We start from the raw sequence: 6,650 nt of genomic DNA on the forward strand, positions 1-6,650 counted from the left end.
TTTTTGTATGAAATTAGCATAATTCCCTCAACAGTTTTCATTATGTCTGAATTTTAAGTAATTTTTTGCCCGGAGTCCTAGCATATTTTTCGTGCTGCCCTCCCGGAAAAAGTCCTGGCCCATTGCAATTAAACGTGTAATTACTCGACTGCTTAAAAATGCGAGCACGAGGGTTTGCCCTTCCCCGATTTCTAATTGTTGTTGTTTTCGTTTCATTTCTTCGCTTTTTCACGGAAGTTTTAACTTGTTTTTATTTGATTTTCTCATTTATTCTGGTCTGAGTTATTAGTGAGCTCGCATTTCGAGGAGCAGGGGATTCTCTGTTTTTCTGTTTACTTGTTGTGACACTTTCAAGTGGAGCAGGGGGACTCCAAAATTAAGGACGAGGGAGGGGCACTCTTTTTTGCTCGCTTATTATTTTAGCTAAAGCGAGTTCTGTTTCCTCTTTGTATCTTTATCCGGGCATCCTTCTGCTTCTCCTCTTGAAGATGACATCGCTATTGGACACTAATCTCTGTAGCAGCCACCCTTCCCCACATTTTTTCGGAAGAGTCAAGGCAGACTGCACTTAAGGACACTCAGGAATCAGACTTTCCGTCTGGCTGAAACAGAGACAAAAAGCCAGAAGGAAGCAACAAAAGATTCGATACAACAGAAATGATTTCCTCGGACGGAAAAGCGAAATTGGCAAAAACGCGAGGAGGATACCGGGAAGTCTATTAGCGCACAAAGGACGCCCGGGCGGATAGTTTTATGATTTTGATAGCATGTGACAACAGGATGCATGTCCTGGGGCCATCGACTATTACTTCCCTTTCGGATGATTTTCCCATCACGGTTTTTATGGCCGCCGATAATGCCTAATGGATGTCAGTCCCACTGCCAGGCAAATTAGATGACAGAAAGGGAGTTTAACTGCCAGTGGATGGGTCAATTAGGCGGCACAATTTATGCTTGTTCCCATCTTTAAGGATCTCCAAACTAAGCTGCATATTATCTGTGCAATTACTAAGGATTATCCTGGCTGTTGGCAGTTGGGTTTAATTGGCTTTAAAGTTATCCGTAGCGACTCGAAAAGTTTTTCTGGTGTGATTCTTTGTTTCATGTTTAAAACCTCTTGCCTTCAAAATGAGGAGGTAATTCCCCACTTCCTGTTCTCACTTCATGCGTGCGCGATTTGCATTCCCATCCTGTTGCCCTGATGGCGAAGATCCTGTGTGCGAAGGACTCGTAAATCTTTCCCCCCGCTTCTTCACTGCCTGTCTGCCCCATAAATCATATGCAGTCAAGTATCTGAAACAGAAAACAGAAAAAGTGAGACAAGAGCTACTTTTACGCTTTGACGGGAGAAAGCGTTTTGCTTTTTTCTACAGAGTTTCTCCTCTGGGTGTCTTCAAGTCAGCAATTGCTTATTTAAGGTTTAAAAGTCTAGAGATTGATTAAGTTCTACTAGAGGGAAAGCTTTACAGATCTAACTATGTATAAATATAAGTTTATAAAGGGCGACGAATAATAATCTCATTGGGAATTGATAGTTCTTCCTAACCAACTCCTCTTTTAATTTGATTTTGCTGCTCAGTTCAACTTTCTATTTTCTTTTCATCTGCGCGGAGATTAAATAGATCCCCTTGGCAGTAGAAAACTACAACTACAACTAATCGCAACCCTTTCGGCGGGGAAAAGCAATCTCAGCCGTTGGCTGCAGGGAAAACTATCTAAACTACAAGAAGTGGGGAAAAGGCGCACCCAGGACATTCAGGACAGGATGCCCGGGAGACGCTCTGCCAATTAACAGTTACATGTGTTTGAAGGAAATAATTGGGTTGCGTGACAGCCAGGACATCTAGCGACGGGAAAGGGGCTAACCAGCGGGCTTAAATAGTAAACAAATAGAGCAGCTCTATTAAAAGCAAACAAACACACACGCGGATAAACTATGCAATTATAGTGATTGCTGATAGTGCGTCATCGCCATCGAGGAAGTTGGGTTGGGACTGGGACTGGGTTCCTCATTTCCATCCCGAGTCCTCCTCCACGTGCTCGTCATAATCATCGTAGTCATCATCAAAGTCCGCCGCAGGACAAAGGCGTTGCTAAAGTTATTAACGCTTCGTGCGGCGTCAATCAAATTGGGGCTTCCCGAGGACCGATTTGCGTGTGTCTACACTGAGAGAAAAGGATGTATATAACATCTAGTTAATGTACTCTGTATATAGAACTTGGCATTGCAACTTATTCAACATGAAAGTTTTTAAGTAATTATTTGAAATTTCCTTTAATGGATCTATTTTCTTGCTAGATTTATTTCAGGTTAGAATATATTTTTCTCAGTGAAGTCAGCACACTCACCCGAAATCGAAAGCCCAGCCCAACCCCTTTCTTGAACCGCATTTTTGGGCCAAAAAGAGTGGAAAACGTGTCCTGGCTGGTCCCGAAGTTTATGTTAATTTAATTGCAACACCAACCGCATTAGAATAGTTCCACGTATCCTTGGGAGGAGGCGTCTCCGGAAAGGGTTTCCTCAGGCGATTGATGTGTTTGCCTTTTGCGGCTGCTCGGCTTGGTTGCCATTGACAAATTTCTTGGCAGGCGGCGTTCTTAATTAAGTTCCTCGGCAAGGACTCTTAATTGCGTTAACTTGTTTGTTCGCCGAGGCGAACGATGCGTACCTATATGCATATCATCCATCGATAGTTCACATTTGATATGCCATCAAGGAGGCACACACATCAAAGGCAGACTTTGCAGCAGGACGAGATTTGGAGGATGGGTAAGAAGTTGGAGAAGGCATTTTAAATTACTTCTTCAGCTCAGGGATAAGGATAAAACGAATGTAATTTTAATAAATTTTATACTTTAATATTATACAATCTAAACTTATAAGAAACTAAAAAGGAAAAACTATGCAATCATAGTATCTTTTGTGCTTTTATATTGATACTGATCGTTTATCAAAATCAATCCCTTGCAACCTCCATTCTCCACTCCCCAAAACAATTTCGGGAAATGTTTATTTATGGGCAGAGCAGTTTGTATTTATGGCCGAATCATCATGACAAATGTCAAATGTGGCAAGCACTTGAAATGGACACTGGGCAGTAAAGCCCCTCCTTGAACAAGTCACCCTCTGCAGAGAACTTGGTTCAGTGTCGTGGAAACATTTTGCAAATATTCCTTGGCGACGCGAATCGGGAATAGGAAATATTTATGGCCCGCTCAGCACATTACACACCTAATTTCTATATTAGTTTTTCCTCGGAAAGTGTCCGAAACTGCTGAGCCTGAATATTTATACAGCTTGATTGGATTTTCGTCACGCCCTCGGAGAAAGTCTTTTCCATTTGTCAGGCTGAAGGTCCTGCCATATTTGATGACTCCATTTTTGTTTTTTTGGTTGCCTCATTAGGCTCCATTTCTCTCTGGGCTTGCAAAGGGTTTAAGCCCAGCAAATGACTGCCATTTGCAACAAAGAAAGTTGTCCATTCCCCCATTTCTATATCTATCGCTGATGGTTTAATCGTGCGTAAGTAATAGTTATAAATTCCCCCTCTCCATTATTGGTTTCAGCATTCATCATGCAGCGATTGAGCGGCTGTTTAAAAGTTTCCATTCAGCGAAGCTTTCATTGAAAACTCATAATTTTGATTTACGAGGACAGCTGTTGGAATTTTAACAATGGTCCACCGATACACCCCTCAGATACCTCATCCCACCCTTCGCATTATGTTCATCCTAATTTTCATCGCTAGTATCGCATTAGCACATCATTTGGAAAAAGAATCCGGAAAAGGTATTTGATAACCATACTATTTATGGTCTAAATTTTACTGCTTTTCCTAGAGTAAAAGTCAGGAGAAAAAGATACAGACCTGCCTGCACTGGATTTGCATTTTCCGCCGTCAGTAAACGCTTGATTTATGTGTGTAAAATTGAAAACTGGAGCTCATGATCTGGCGGCATAAATTTAAGCTAACCAAATAATCGCCAGCTCCCTGGAGATCTACGTCTGCCCCTCGACAGCCAAGCCAAACAGACGCAATTGAAAGCCATGAATTGCAAATGAATTAATTTTCGGGAACAAAGGCGCACAAAAGTTGAAATTGAATTTGTTGCTCATTAAAACGAGCGCCACTTTCGGTTGAGGGGATAGTGAGTATTGGGGAGAGTGGGTGTTTTTTCGGATGGTTTTTAGGCGACCTGGAAAACCACTTAACCACACACGCACATGGCTAACCACACACACAACACGTTATGGCCACAATTAAGGCTATCATTCCAGAGGCAAGACATATGCAAATGGGTCGAAAAACCCTTCTGCCCGTATATCATCGCTTAGTGGGGCGTTGGGTGGTGGAACTGCGTTTCAGGGAGCACCACCCCCCGAGAGGAGCTCAACATGAATTTTAATTACTGCGCTGATATTTCAATTTGAATTTTGCCAGCTCAGTTAATTTCATTAATAAATATTTATGGTGTTGTCCCGGCTAAGCGTCGCAATTTAAAGTCTGCTTATTGGGTTAAGGGGGTTGTTCTATTACACTTAAAAAAGGTTTCCTAAATGGGTTATGTATTAATACCCAACAAATAATATTTGCTTGTATTTGAATATGGAATTCCCTAACTTTGGATCCCTCCTTCTGTCCGTTTAGAACGCCCACGTTCCAATTACTTCGCCTCCCAAAACCCATTTCGAAACACATCGTTCTTGGTCAACTGTCAATGATTGGAATGAAGAGTTGGATGAGTCGAAAGCCCATCCTCGACAAAGCGTGATTACGTGCTCTGGCTGCCTGCTTGTTTACTCCTCAGCAAGGATACCCGCCGGAACACACATGGCGAATGGCAGGACTCACAGAACTCACAGGACATGCCACTCGTTAGCCGGCCAATTGATTGATGGCCGCTCCGAGGAATGTCCCACTCGGAATGCAGAAACAAAAAGTCCTGTATGCCAGATCCCCGCATTGAAAAGCACTTATCACACCTCTTCCCTTCCACGGGGTAACTCCTTAACCCCTGACAGCCGAAATTAAATCAGCGCTGATTTCAGTTGGGACTTTAAATGAGACTGTCGCAGCGCAATTCCTCACCCCGTCCTTAAATTTATTCCGAACTCCTTTCGTGGAGTACACGTATAAAACTGAAAACCCACTCCAAGTTCAGCCATCCTTTTCCGCAGTGAAGTACAGTCTGTCCCGGCCCTGTAAAGCCCGGCGGCAACTCGCAGATTAACTCAAATTTGTGGCGGCCCAATAAATTTTTCGGCGCGGCATTAAAAATTAAGCGCAGCCACAAAAGAACTTGCAGTCGACTTTCTACAGCAGCCGTCAACTAATTACACTGGACTACAAAGACTTGGGAGGACTTGTTCTTTTGAACAATTTTCAACATTATTTTATAGCAACTACTGCAAATAGAAACCTTAAGGGATATACAAAGAAGTGAGCAACTTTTAAAAAAATATTTATAGAAAATTCTTATCCCTGCAGACTAGTGTACCTCGTTCGTGCTGGATTCTTTCCTCCAATAAATTTCACCTGAGTCTCTGCAGTCACGCCTTTGCATATGTCTGACTCCCAGTCCATCCTCGAATGCCTCCTTAATTTATGTGATAGCAAAAAGTATCTACGTATCTATGCATCTTCTCCCTCGCTGGAAACTTGCAGGACGTCTCGTCCAATTTGTTCAGTTGAGGATCAAGGAAAATAAGGAACCAAAGTCGGAGATTTAGTGTGGGTTAAACCCAGAAAATGGGGATTCCCACGGCCGGAGGTGAGGGTATAAAAATCGGATGAAAAATCCATTTAGCCGGCGTCGCATTTCCTCGTTCCCATTTGTTTTTGGGTAAATGTGGCAATTTTTTCCTCATATTTCAGAACAAAAGGCCCAAAATTACAAAACAAATTACAAAATACAAAATAAGAGGCATATTTCTCACTTTTATGATGTTTACTCGCCACGCCCATCGCCCCCTGTTTTTTGTGACCTTTCACCCTTATTACAGCCAGCAGGACAGCGTTTTTATTCACCATTTCGTTTTTCTATACTTTTTTTAATTTTGAATTTCGAATGGAAATTTACATAATTTATGAGCAGCAACAAAAGTCACACACAGATACGGATCCGAATCCGAACCAGAATCCGGGGTTCGAAAAAGGGGGCGGCGATCTGAAGCATATGCTGGAATGAAGTTTTTTTCATTAAAAATTTGTTTATAATTTACGATTTTTTAAGTCGCGCAACAGAACAAATGAGACGCAAATTATTTTTGGTTCAGCGCAGTTTTTGGGTTTTTTGCTTCTTGATTTGGTCCGGCTGCCTCATTAAGAGCTCATTAAAAAGATTGCGCGAGTTATTCTTGAGCATTTTAACACGTTTTTAATTTTAATGCATTTTATGGCCCCTTAACAAGGTCCTCCGTCAGGGTTCAAATCATCATCGCCGTAAGGAGCACCATCATTGGATTCCACCGCGGGTTGACTTTCACTTGTTGACTGCGAGTTCCCTTCACCCTGGAAATCCTCGTCAACGTCACCGCACATCAGCACGTCAAACTTCATTAGGAAAGTGGTGAGGATGGCTTTTTCCAGAGGGTGACTTTCCCGCTTTCCTCTGCGGTGCCTTCATTGTTTTTATGGGCTGCGCTAATT

This window comes from Drosophila ficusphila, unplaced genomic scaffold (genome assembly GCF_018152265.1).
Source record: "Drosophila ficusphila isolate 14025-0441.05 unplaced genomic scaffold, ASM1815226v1 contig_791, whole genome shotgun sequence".
Taxonomy (NCBI): domain Eukaryota; kingdom Metazoa; phylum Arthropoda; class Insecta; order Diptera; family Drosophilidae; genus Drosophila; species Drosophila ficusphila.